Source organism: Megascapheus bottae, chromosome 11 (assembly GCF_031878675.1).
Source record: "Megascapheus bottae isolate mThoBot1 chromosome 11, mThoBot2.hap1, whole genome shotgun sequence".
Taxonomy (NCBI): domain Eukaryota; kingdom Metazoa; phylum Chordata; class Mammalia; order Rodentia; family Geomyidae; genus Megascapheus; species Megascapheus bottae.
In genome coordinates, this window is record NC_143519.1 from 22,081,210 (window position 1) to 22,095,917 (window position 14,708).

At 36.5% G+C, this 14,708-nt stretch overlaps 1 pseudogene; it reads left to right on the forward strand.

Moving 5' to 3' along the window:
• The first annotated feature begins 1,755 nt into the window (after nucleotides 1–1,755).
• LOC150056814 (general transcription factor IIH subunit 5 pseudogene) overlaps nucleotides 1,756–14,708 on the forward strand; it is a 48,924-nt pseudogene continuing 35,971 nt past the window's right edge.

Consider the following 14,708-nt stretch of genomic DNA (forward strand, 5'->3'; position numbering starts at 1 on the left):
AATAAAGGCCCAGAAACATAACAAATTAAAGAAATTTGGACAAGTGGGACTACATTAAAGTTCAGAGCTTCTCTGTGGCAAAGGACATAGCTAGCAAGATAAATACAAAGCCCACAGAGTGGGCAATATAACAGACAAGGGCCTCATGTCTAAAATCCACTTACAGCTCAAAAAAGTGAATCTTTCAAAAGCAAATCCTCAAAGAAACAATCATCTCACTAAAAGGTGGGCTAAAAACTTAAAGAGAGACATCTCTGAAGAGGAAATAAGAATGGCCATAAGACACATGAAGAAATGCTCGACATCTCTGGCCATAAAAGAAATGCAAATCAAAATAACTTTAACAATCACTCTGGAAGGCAGTTTAGAGGTTCCTCAAAAAATTCAAAATAAACCTTCCCTATGACCCAGCCATACCACGCCTAGGCATCTACCCTGAGCATCATAACCCAGGATATATAAGGACACCTACTCAGCCATGTTCATCACTGCATTATTCACAATAGCCAAGTGATGGAAACAATCCAGGTGCCACACTACAGATGAATGGATACAAAATATGTTACATACATACAATGGAATTCTACATAGCCAACAGACAAGATAAAATAATGGCATTCACTGAGAAGTGGATGGAACTAGAGTGAATCATGTTGAGTTAGATAAGACCGAAGGAACAAAAGGTACAAGGTGTTCTTGCTATGTGGTTATTACATCCAAACAATACAAGAGCGATGAATCAATACTCAGGTACTACAGGTCATTGACATGAATTTGGAGATACAAATATATCTATATAGACATATAATTCTATGATGGTATATATGTATATTCTATAAATATATATTCATACATAGATCGATATGTATCTATGACATACAAAGACTCAGCTTAATTTAATTATGTTCTTAAATTTATGTGCAATGATTGCATATAGAGATCGCCTTCTTGAATACTTATTTGTTGAACATGGTATTTGAAATATGATGTAAAAACTTTTTTTAAAAAGAGTAACATTAATGGGTGAATTTGTTTTAACCAAGAAAAAAAATGTAAATATAAAACAACTTAGTCAGAAAGAGAGGTATAAGTATGAAAGTTACTCAGAGAATCTACCTGTTGCATCAGAATGCCAACAGGTTACGAACATGTAAAGAATTTGGAATGAGTTACGTTTAAAGTATGATATATCCAGTGATGTCTTCACTTATATATGGTATTAGTTGGTCTCATTGTTTATTGCGCACTTGTAATGTATCTTTACCTTTGGACACATGTATAAATTTGGTCATATGACCAGCAGATACACAGAGAATCCCTAAAAGATCTGATGACTTTTTCTTCTGTTTTGAAAATTATAGAAGAAAGGTGTTAACCTGAGTTGTGATTTCTTCACCTGCTGCAGAATATACTGTTCTTCATGTGTGCCTTGTAGTGTTTATGTATTTTATAAGTATAGTAGATATTCAAATATATTACTGTGACAACTCACATAAAAATTACCATAAGAAGCTTAATTTACACATTTTGACTTTGGCTTTAGAAAGTAAAACTCACTATGTTTATAATTTAAAAAAAAACTTACATGGTAGGATCTATCTCATAATACATAGACTGACTGCTTTACTGAACATTTGTCATTCTCTTCCATTCCCTTCCTGAGATGATGCAATCATTTCTATATACGCCTTTGAAACTATACTAAATACATGTGAGATTAGGTGAATACCCAAGTGAGCATTTGTATGAACTAAGATGCCATCTTTAAGAGCACGAGGGCTGGGGAATGACTGCCAAATTGGATTCTACATGGGACCCAAGGGAAGAACCTGTTTTCCTATAAGGAGCAACATAGCTAAAGGTGAAGCTGAACAGGGAGAAGGAACTAGCTCAGTATTAACAGGTTAGTGCCTGGTTCTGTACACACTGTGGGAAACAGCAGATGTATCAAGAGAGGGTAAAAATGCAGGGAACTGTAATGGGAACAACTATTTATGTTGATTGTTTTGGTTATTTAGTCATTTTTCATTTATTGAATTTCTATCTGCATCTGATGTTCTTGATAAACACATATCGTATGGAGAGGCTAGAATGCTCTTCACTTAAAATATACTAAAGAGCTATGCAATCAGCTTTTTTTAAAATAATGTTTCATTAGAGATAAGCTGAAGTCCTCTATGCCATTCATAGGAATAAAACCCCACCTTCAAGAGTGAATCTAAGACATTAGTATTTCTATTATACAGACAATTTTATGGATTGCCAAGTTTTCCAGGATATATGTGAGTTACAAGTAATTTTAAGGCATACTTTGTAGCATATATTTTTGTATATAAAAATAGATAATGCTTTTGGATACATTTGTATATTCATTATTTGAACTCTATTCGTAAGCTCATTTATAACATTGTAATTAACTGTTATAAAAATAAAGCCTTGATACCTTTCCTGCTCTTTCCTATAATTCTAATGAATATTCAAGGTACTTTGGCCTTTTCAGAGGCTGAGAGTTAGCTCATGGGCATAATTGATAGTTAGACCATAGTGTGTTTTTCTAACATTTTACCTAAAGTACATTTGTTTAAAAGTGCCCGAATCATTTTAGCTCCCTTCATCGTTAGGACCTATGAAGCAGGTTTTCCTCAACTTGAGAATTCTAGCTTCTTCATTTCAGCTTTGCTGATTTACACTTATGACTAGAGTAATACTTTGGTGTTTACTGGCAACATGGTTGTGTTTTCTTAATAAAAATATTTTACCTGCACTTATGATCATGTGCAAAATTTTAAATACAGCATCTTTTTCCATTCCCTAGACTTCTCAGTGATTTTTTTTGGGGGGGGGAGAGGTGACTCAAGTTATTTAAAAGGAAAAATAATTAACCAAGCAAATGGAAGCTCCTGAGTTTAACCCTGGTGCCAGCAATAAAAAGAAAGGAAGGCTCCAAAACTAATCTCCAAAGTAACAACCATCCCATTAAAAGATGGGCCAAAGACTTAAAGAGAGTCTTCTCTGAAGAAGAAACAAAAATGGCCTATAGACACATGAAGAAATGCTCAACATCTCTGGTCATAAAAGAAATGCAAATCAAAACAACTCTAAGATTCCACCTCACTCAAGTTAGAATGTCCAGGATCAAGAAAACTACTAACAACAGATGCTGGAGGGGATGTGGCCAGGAGGGATCACTACTACACTGTTGGTGGGAGTGCAAACTCGTTCAACCATTATGAAAAGCAGTATGGCAGTTCCTCAAAAGACTAAACACAGAGCTCCCCTATGACCCAGCAATTCCACTACTTGACATTTACCCAACCATCCAGAAACTAGGGCATACTAAATCCACTAGCACAATGATGTTCATTGCAGCACTATTTACCATAGCAAAGATATGGAACCAACCCAGATGTCCCTCAGTTGATGAGTGGATCAACAAGATGTGGTATTTATACACAATTGAATTCTATGCTGCTGTCAGAAAGAATGACATTGCCCCATTTGTAAGGAAATGGAAAGACTTAGAAAAAAATCATTAAGTGAAGTAAGCCAGACTCAAAGGAATATAGGCTCAATGGTTTCCCTCATTTGTCATAATCAGTAGAAACCTTGGGCTCTCCTAGCAGAGATTTGCAATAGAGCAAAACCTAGATACATAAGACCATATAGTATGACGCTAAATGAAAGGACCTCTAGGATATAGAAACAAAAGCCATATAATGAGTGATTGTTGTCCTTAATGTACTATGTTATCTCTCATCTCTTTTGCTGTCCCTTGGTTATCTCATATTGTTACAGTATCTCACTTTGTTATCTGATATATTGGATATATTTGTATTTGGTTATTTGAAATTGGATAGGGAATGGGGGAAAACAAGATGAGGGGTGGGGGTTGCGGGAGAGAAATGTGGACCAAGACATGAGAAAGGGTATCAATGTATGTAAATAAATGCACCTTCTATCTGGCAAATATAATGTAACCCTTCTATTAATTACAATAAAAATATATGAAAAAAAGGAAATGAAGGCAGGAAGGGAGGGAGAGAGAGAGGGAAGAATGGAAGAGAAGAAGGGAAGAAAAGAAAAAAAGGATGGGAGGGAGGGAGGAATGAAGGAAGGAAAGTATTTAGATTGTTATGCATAAGTGTAGTACCAAATCAAAAAAAAATCTAATGTTTGTTAGTTTCACAAAAGGTATAAAGAGAATTCTTCACATAAAAACGTGATTTACACAGGGTGGGGAACATGGCCTAGTGGTAGAATGCTTATGGAGCATAGACAAATCCTGGGTTCTATTCCTCAGCACCACATACATAGAAAAAATCAAAAGTGGTGCTGTGACTCAAGTGGTAGGTGCACTAGCCTTGAGGAAAGCCCAAGGACAGTGCCTAGGCCCTGAGTTCAAGCCGTAAGACTGGCAAAAGAAAGAAAAGAAAAGAATTGTGATTTACAAAGCTTCAGAAAATATAGGCAGAATAGAATATATGAACAATATATTTATAAGTCAGAATAACTTCAAAGTTGAGAAAAGAAATAAAAACTTTTCTGGAAAATAAGATAATTTTTAATCAACCATATTTAAAATTGGTTTTATACCTTTCCAAAAATGTATGTTTTACTGTATTTTACATGGTCTACAGCATACAAAACTATGTATTTTGCCCCAAGTTGTCCTCATGTCCTCATAAAGAAGTATTTTAATAAAAAATTACAATTAAAAAAGAGTAACATTAATGGGTGAATTTGATCAAAGTACATTACACGCATGTATAGAAATATCACAATGCAAGCCCTTTATACAAATTATTTATGCTAATTAAAAGAATTAAAATAGTTTTTAAAAAGACTAAAGGAATCTTGAAACTATGTTATGAAGAACATTGTGTGACATAGGCCAATGAATTGGGTGTAGTCCCTAAAAGTTTTTTAAAAAACTTTGTTCCCTATTTTCTAGAAAGGTGCTAGAAATTGTGTAAATCTTGTTGAAAAGTAGTGGAGTAATTTTTTTCAGAGGCTTTTGGAGGAATAAAGGAAATCAAAATCTTCTCTGTCACTAAATATAGGCTTTTTTGTAACTTTCTTAGCAAAATATGATTTACTGTAACCTTTTGTTTTTGTCATAGAGAAGTAAATGTTGCTTATTTAAGTGCCATGTACAAAGAAGGTATTTGGATATGATCAAAACAATCATTGCTAATATGCTTTTGGTGTTAAAATAGATCTTAGATATAGTTAAAGTTCTTCATGTATGTAAACCAGATAAATGAGGACTTCCAGCATTTTTCTGTGTATCTGTAAGCACGGGGTGTGAGAAAGGTGATTACACGTATGTATGAGTCCTAATCCCACCAATAAATTATACAAGTTATACTGAAAAAACAACTTTGAGATTCCACTTCACCCCAATTAGAATGGCCATTATCAAGAAATCTAATAATAACAGATGCTTGCAGGGATGTGGCCCAAAGGGAATACTACTACAATGTTGGTGGAAGTTGTTCAACCACTCTGGAAAGCAGTATGGCAGTCCTGTAATCCTAGCTACTCAGGAGGCTGAGATCTGAGGATTGTGGTTCAAAGCCAGTCCGGGCACTAAAGACAATGAAACTCTTATCTCCAATTAACCTCTAAAAAACCCAAAGTGGCGTTGTGGCTCAAGGGGTAAGGTGGTAGCCTTGAGCTGAAGAGCTCAAGGACAGTGCCCAGGCCCAAAGTTCAAGCCCCATGACCGACAAAAAAAAAGACTAAACAGAGCTCCCCTGTGACCCAGTAATCCCACTCCTGGGCATTTACACAAATGTCTATAAACAAGGACATGCTAAAGCTACTAGGACAACTATGTTTGTTGCAGCATTGACTTGGGAAAAAAACGTGTTAAGTGAAGTAAGCCAGACCCAAAGAAACATAGGCTCCATGTTTTCCCTCATTTGTAATACATAGTACACATCTAGGGTTCTCCTAGCAGAGCATCACAATAGCTCAAAATCTATGTACATATGGCCATATAGGATGAGGCTAAGCAAAATGAACTCCAGGATATGGAAATAAGAGGTTTATCTTTGTGATTGTTGTTCTTAATGTACTATGTGAAGTTACTTCTTTTCTCTTCCCCCCCACTTATGGTTTATTTCATGTTGTTGCTGTATCTGATGTTGGCACCTGGTATATTGTATATACATTTGTTTGTTTATTTGACATAGGGAAGGGAAGGGGTAAAACAAGATGACTGGGAAAGGGTTGGGAAGGGAAAGTGGGAAAAAAACATGGGAAAGGGTATCAATTTTCAAGAAGTAATGTACACATTACCTAATGAATGTAATTGTAACCCCCCTATACATCACCCCAACAATAAAATATAATAAAAATAAATGAATAAATAAATAAATAAATAAATAGAGAAAGTCTATGGATTCAGAAGTCATCCTCAGTCTACTACTACATTGTCTTAAGGAGAGGAAAAATAATTAGATTCACTCCCTAAAAAGTACTTGTAGAGAGACTCATTTTCTCTTTTTTGGGGGGAGGGGGATGGGGGGTAGGGGTTGGTTGTGGAGCTTGAACTCTGGGTATTTTCCCTGAGCTCTTCAACACAAGGTTGGTGCTATACCACCTGAGCCACAGCATCACTTCATTTTTACCTTTGCTAAGTGGTTTATGTTTGGAAACACTACCTGGCTTAATTTTGTTAAATGTTAGGTGACCCAGCTTTGGTTCACCAAATCCTCTACCAGTTATTTGTACTAGAAACTGCTGTAATTTACAAAAACATTTCAGATCTTAAATTGTTATTTTGTCTAGGATCTGAGTAAATTAGTTAAGGTAAGGCAGGAACACGGAGTTTACGGTCTGAGGGAAGCAACAGCTGCTAGATGTCTCGAGAAGAGAACTGAGGACAAATACAAACGTCTGTTGATCATGCTTGCAAGTCTAAGAGATAAATAACGCAGTGAAATGACTCATTTCATTTCCAAGTAAACCTTTTTAGCTACAATTCCTGTAGTACTGTGTTAAATATTTAACTTTACTTTCAATTATAGGATAAGTCTGGACATCAAAACTTAAACTCTTTCATCCTGCTACAGAGAAAACATTAAACGCTTCCTCCCCAAAATAACTTTGTTAATTGCTTTTCTAAGAGATAAAGCTGGCAACAGATCCTTTGAAAAATAAATACTGCATGGATCTGAGCATCTAATTAGTTTAGACAAGCCATAAATGTGTTTGAATTATAAAATTGTTGTATGTATTGTGTAATTTGGGGAGAGGATTAAGTTGTAGTGTTCATATTGTTTTGCTATTAGTAATAGCATTTGTATACATGCAGATAAGACCTGGAAGGGGTCACAATATATAATCAAAAAATCTTCCATTTGAATTTAAAAGAAAAATAAAAACAGTTATAATTAAGCACCCTCAACATATTTTCTTTTTTTCTATTTTTGTATTAGCATCCTTATTCTTCATTTTTCCTGGAAAACCTCCAAAGAAAAGAATGAAAAACATGAGACTAATAAAAATAAAAATAAAAAGGAAGACAAAACATGTAAAAACTATGAGAGAAAGCTGACAAAAAGGATGGGAGAAAGCTGACAAGAGGAAAACAGAAGTAAATATATAGTTGATCAAGTAGGGTTATTGAGTATAAGCAACAGTGACTGACTACAGCTATCTTCAGCAAAACATGATTTTATTTGGCACAAATAGTTAATCCACAGATGAAGGAGGAAAGCTTAGAAATCAAAAGCTTGGAAAGAACAAGAATGAAGGAATAAACTAATGAACACTATAGGTAGGAACCATCCATTCTAATAATTTTCTATCCTTCTGTCATTGTGCTCTAGATCCAAATACAGAGATAAACATAAATTTTAAGAACTTGAGAAGTAATTCAAAACATTTTCCAAATTTCCTGAATTTAAGAAAATCATTTCATGAAGGTAGAACTGTAAAAATATCTATGAAATGAAAAAAAAACAAATTATTTTGAAGGAGCTCATAGAATTAACACTCCTTGGGTAGGAATTCTGCCAACAAAAGGTGTGTGAAAATTACAGGCAAGCCAAAAGTACAGAAACTACGTGGATAATTTAGTGGCTACCCAATTGATTCTATTTCCTACTTATCCCATTTTTTAGGTATTTAATTTCTGTGAGTTTTAGTTTAGTGACCAGTAAAAATGGTACTACATTTATCAGAAGTGTTCCCCCAAAATCAAAAATTTAACTGTTGGGTCTCCAGCCCCTCATAGGAAGGGGAGGAGAGCTTTTAAGAGGTGAGGCCTATAATGAGATGTCTTCTGGTCTTTGGGGTCATTTCCTTGAACAGCAATTACAGGACTCTGATCTTGTGTGTGGGGTGTGTGCGGGATGTGTGTGTGTGTGTGTGTGTGTGTGTGTGTGTGTTTGTGTGTGTGTGTGTGTGTGTGTGTGTGTGTGTGTGTGTGTGTGTGTTTTCTCTGCATTCTAAGCAGCTTTACCTTCCTGCCATGATGTGCAGACTGGCACCAACTCAAGTTCTTCTGGGTCACTCCTTCATTAACTGTTACTTCTAAAATGGTGAGCCCAAGTAAACATTGATTTCCTTGTTGATCATGTCAGTTTTTGATGCAGTAATGGAAAGCCGATTCACACAAATAGGAATATTAGTGGGGCTTACCCCAAAGGATGTTTTTGGTAGAAGATTAAATAGGAAAATGTTAATATGTATGCTGTGGTGCCTGGCATTTAGTAAGCATTTGGATACTCATTAAAATTCTTGGTTTGCATCATATAGAAAATTATCTAGTTTGCAAAAGAGGAATGGAAAGATGACATCCCAATGATGAAAAGGCATTACCCAGTATAGAATTCTATTTCCTGCCACAAGGCAATGACTATTTCTCATGAAGTGTATATGTAATGTTGGCTATGTACAGCAAAGCATCAGTGTAAACTTCCTATCCAGTTCTCCTAACCTTGAACCCAGCAACTGGTGATAAACAAACAATGAGGGTGAGGACAAGCCTTCCTCTATATAGACAGATCATTTCCACTGAATCACTCAGAGGTGGTTATATGACTTCCTTCTTAGTGAGAACCAAAAAAGAAAAACAAAACAAAAGCCCAAATCTCCTTCCTATCCATTCTGTCCCTGCTCAGCAAATGCTGCACCCTTCAGTTAATCATATTAAATCTGTTTCCAGTCTCCTTAATTATCTTGAAAAGTTTCAGCTTGAAAAGCATTGAAGAGTAAAGCTCCCACACCAAATGTTTTGCAAGAAAGCAGCAACCACACATACGTGTCCCCATCTTGGTGGACAGATATTTGGTTCCTTGGGTGTCAGATATTTTTTAAGGCTTATGTTGCAATCCCTTTCTTCACATTCTATCCCCTGAGCCCAGTGCTCCATGCTGTTGAGCTTGTTGAGGACATGAAGAAATGCTTAAAACCTACAAGTATTTTATTTAAATTCCCAAACACATAAAGACAAACAAAAATAGAAGCAACAGCTGTTGAAAGTACATGCCTAAGCAAGCTATTCAATTTAAGTAATCATTACTTTAAACTTGAGTGAGAATATTGAAAGAGATGACATTGATCAAGATATATTGTATTCATAAGCGCTTCGTTAAATGGCAACTTTGTAGAACTACTTACAGGTAAATTTTTAAAAGTAGATAGGTTTCTGGGTGCTGGTAGCTCATGGCTATAATCCTAGTTACTTAGGAAGCTGAGATCTATGAGACTCTAATCTCCAACTAAAAGAGCTCATTAACAGTGACCAGGCCTTCGGTTCAAGCCCCATGACTAACAATAAGCAAACAAACAAACAAATAAAATACCTAGGTGGATGAAAATGCACAAGACAAAGTAACAGTAGCACATTCATAATTACTCAGATCTGTTCAGAAATTGAAGGGTCTTCCAGTCTCCCAAGCTGCCTCTTGGACTAGCAGAAGAAACTACCATAGAAACTGAAAGGATTTGCAATACAAAGGTAGAAAGCCAGGCAAAATAGCTTATACCCGTAATTCTATTTGGCAGGTTAAATTGGGGAAGATCATGGTTCAAAGCTAACTGGAGCAAATAGTTTCTGAGATCTCTTCTCCACAGAAAATGCCTGGCACACATGCTGGGAATATGGCTTAGTGGTACACTGCTTGCCTAACATGCATGAAGCCCTAGGTTCAATTCCTCAGCACGACATAAACAGAAAAAGCTGGAAGTGGCACTGTGGTTCAAGTGGGTGGTAGAGTGATAGCCTTAAGCAAAAGAAGCTCAGGGACAGTTCCCAGGTCCTGAGTTCAAACCCCAGGACTGGCAAAAACAAAATGCTTGGCACAGTCCCATGCCTGTCATCCAATTATGGCAGCTAAATAGGATAGCCAACCATGCCCAAGCAAGAAAGTGGAACCTTAGCTGAAAACAAATGCCAAAGAAACAGAACAGAAAGGCCTGGGCATATGATTCAAATGGCAGAATGCATGCCAAGCTAGTGTAAAACCTAGTACCATCACCAAACTAAGAAAAGAGAAAAAAAGCAGAATGCCAGTGGCTCACACCTGTAATTTCAGGAGGGCTGAGATCTAAGGATTGTAGTTTGAAGCCAGCCTGAACAGAAAACTCTGTGTTTTGAGATTCATCTCCACCAGAAAACTGGAAGTTGGGGTATGACTCAAAGTAGTAGAGTGCTAGGTTATAGCAAAAAGAACTCACAGGCAGTACCCAGATCCTAAATTCAAGCCCCACAACCAAGGGAAAAAGAAACAAAGAAAGAAAGAAAATAAGGGAGGGAGGAAGGAACGAAGGGAGGGATGGAGGAAGGAAGGAAAGAAGGAAGGAAGGAAGGAAGGAAGGAAGGAAGGAAGGAAGGAAGGAAGGACAGCCAAAACTCTATTAAAGCCCTAGTTTTCTCACCACAATGAGAGGAAGCTAGTGCTTTTGATTTATAAAACAACATGGGAGCTAATGCACTCAATTTTTAAGATAGATAATGGTTAAAACAGAAGGAAAGAATTGTTGTTGTTGTTATTATTATTATTATATTAAGAAGTGGATGGCAGAGATCTATACAGTCCCAAGAGCTGGTGGCAAATTGATTCCTCTTAGTGTTTCTAACAACTAAGCAAAACTCACTGCTCAGAGGTAACTGGAAGGAAGATGAGGCTTCCTTGAGAAGAAATGAAAGGGACTTAGAAGGGGTAGAGAAGGAAAGAAATAAAGAAACATAAATAAAAAGAAGGAAAAAAGAGAGAAGAAAGGAGATGCAAATATTTATTGGAGTATTTTTTGAAACTGAGAGACTGGGGAGTAAACCTCTCCCTTCTGCTTCTAATGTCTTTTGTAACCAAAGGCAAGCATTGACATACTACTTTGCCCCAATAAATTCTTCTAGGCCTGTGAGCATGCCCAGGGTAAAAGATACATTGAATGTCAAAGTACATTGAAGGTCTCAGATGAATTAAGCCTAAAACTTTTCCTCACCCTTTTCTTCCAATTTATGTCATTGAAGAATAAAAGTATTTATTATCCTTGGTTTGGGAATGAGTGCTGTTTGGTATCTATCTTTGAGCTCAACAATCATGAATAGTGTGGTTAGCGTGGTTTAGTGCAGCAATTCTTGGCAGTCCTAAAGCCAGGGCATTAAGACAGAACAATAGATACATCAGTCCCCTGAATAAATTAGGAATGCACTCGGATGGACAGGAACTAACCAGACATTGGCTGTATTTGGTTTGGAAAAGGTGTAGACAAAGAGGGAGATTCCATTGTCTTTCTTTTCTTTTTCTCTCCCTCCTTCATTATTCTAGTCTTTTTAACTGTGACTATTAGATATATTTGTAATCATAAAGCCCTGTAAAAGACACTTAGGGATACACTGGAAGATATAGTATTGGCAACACAATAGTCATCACAAACTGCCAGGAAACATGCAAAATAAGCCCAGTGGAAATGAATGATCAAAATGGAGCCCCCAAGCGCCCTGCACACTGAGTTCGGGCCGGCGCCTGAACCACTGGAGCCAGGAAGGATCTTCCCCTTGCTAAGAACTGGCAATCTTGTGTCCTGTCATCACAATACTCCTTTCTGTTTAGTGGTTTAAAATGTTAGACAAGTGCATTACGAAGCTAGCCAAGGAAACGCTTCCTTTCCAGGGATTAGACACTTGAAGCCAACAATTAACACTGGCCTTTGTCAGTGATTCAGTCCACACTAGCGAAAAGAAAGCTTCTTAACAGACAGACCAGGCTGTGAAGGGTCCCCCAGAGGACACACAGAGGGCTTTGTTCCTGCTTCTTTACACATCGCTAATGGGGGGGGGGGGGTGAGCTGAGGGAAAGGGGTCCTTCCTTGCCTCATTTGCCTCTTTTTTTTTTTTTTAACAATTACTTTCTATCTTTGCCATGTTGGGATAGTGATAAAATCAGGTCACATGGAGACCAATGGTTTGATTTCTAATTAAATAGACGTCATCTAACAAAATGGACATTACTTTTCTTAAGGGTATACACCTACAAAAAGCCTTGGCCAAATTACTGTACAAAGGCAAATATGCAAAGCTACAGAAAGTGGGAATTGTTTTTGGCTTCAGATGAATATTTTTCTGCATAATAGGCAATGCTACAAGAATGGATTCTTACACTAACTTTGCTTTGCTTGGAGTAACTTATTACCATGGAGGAGCTTGACTCTTTCACTTGGCAACATATTCCATGGAGTCTTATTTCTCATTAAAAAATTAACACTGTCGAGACAAGTGGCACACACCTGTAGGTTCTGCACTGTGGAGTCACAAGCAGGAGAATCATTAACTGCACAGTGAACTTAAAACCAGTTTGGACTTCACAGGCAGAACTTGTATTAAAAAATAATAAATAACAAGAAATTACAAGCGAACACTGTCTCTCATCCTTTGTTCCAATACCCAGAGGTTTTTATTCTCTTTTGTCAATTTCTACCTCAGTTTCTAGTAAATATAAACTATTCAAAGAAACTTCCAATCTTCTCTTAGGAAGAACGAGGCTGGAGTGAATCTGGAAGTTCAATATTCAAACAAAGAAGCAGACTAAATCACTACATTTCACTCTCTCTGAGTGATACGCCACTGCCACCCTGCTATTCAAATCCAATTGTGGCATATTATGGACCTAGTAGAATGCTACACACGAAATAATTAAATAATGACCCCAACCTTCAAAACATGGAGACATTTGGAGATTTCCTGAAAGGCTTCCTTGCCACAGTCACCTAATTGGGGTTTATGTATGTATAGTCATTACAATACATATATGATATATCATATACATCATACATGTATCATATACTATCATATAATATACACGTGATATATGACATCACATAACTGAAGCCAGATCCCCAGCCAAAACTCAGCACAAACTATCTTCCAGTGAAACTGCCAGCCTCATTACTTCATCTGAATTAGCTGGATGAATAATTGGAGATTTGGAAGATTTGCTAAATTTTTCTATATTCCTGATAACATTGTTAACTCTTGCTACCTTTAAGTCTATCTGGCATTTCTGTTAGCATACCTCAAAAATTACATATGGTTCAATCTGAAATAACTTTATAAATTAAAAACTTCCAAAACTAAATATATGCATTATCTTCCTATCAGTACCACCAACTTATACAACTTCAGCTTTCTGTGCCTACTGCAAATAATTCTACTGTTACACTGATTTCTGCCCACTCAATATGATTTTTTAACATCTTGGCAATTTTCTGCTGTCAAATACTTTCATTAAAATTGCTGAAGACATCTACTTTGACTATTTTCAACCTTTCCAACAGAATTGATGAGTGACTGCTAATCGGGAAACTCTAAAGGCAACATTGAGTCTTTATTTACAATGACTTTGGGTGACACATTGTTTGATAGCATTGTTTCTTGCGAATGTTGCATGTTCCATTATAATATAAAGCTATCCTCTGTTAGCTCTGGAGTTGTTTTTCTGAACTTCTACACCTACAGTAGGTAACAAGCCTTCTATTTTGCTATGCTCCTCCACAGGTACATACAGAAGTATTGTCCTGTGTTTTATTATTAATAGGCAGTTCAAAATCCTCTAAATAAACAAAAAGAAGGTAAGTTTTTCCTCTCCCAAACCCTCACAGTTTTTGAACAAGCTTTTCAAACTTTTCCTTTTTATATTCCCACAATACTTCTCTAAACACCAAAGAATAAGATACAAAGTCCATCATAAAAATATGCCCGATTTTTCTCTGGTCGCATATTATCTATTATTTGTTCATTCTGAAATTATACAATGCTTGGGAAGAGTAAATGAGATTGTCCAAACAGGATTGTCATGGCTGCTCTCCCAGTTCATCATGCAGACTCTCCGAGTAGGAACAGTTCTCAGTTGTCACTCTTTGAGAAAGATTTCCAACTTCACCTATTTGAACTATGGAACAATCTTGAAGATTCGTTCCTTTGCCTGGTCTATCTCATCCTTCCCTGTCATCTTTGGAAGATGGGAGGTTTGCTCTAAGTTAGCCATCACCACCTGCAGCTACTGGCCCCGTAGTTATGTGCCTAGTCTGGGTTAATATAATTCTGTACATATAACATCCATCATTTCAAACACTTTGTAGCAACAAATAATGCAAAATGTCAATTCACAGTTTTTATATTTGGGCTAGCTTGAGTGAGATAAAATAGATCACTAAAATTAATTTAATTTAATTTATTGAGAATTGATACTGGG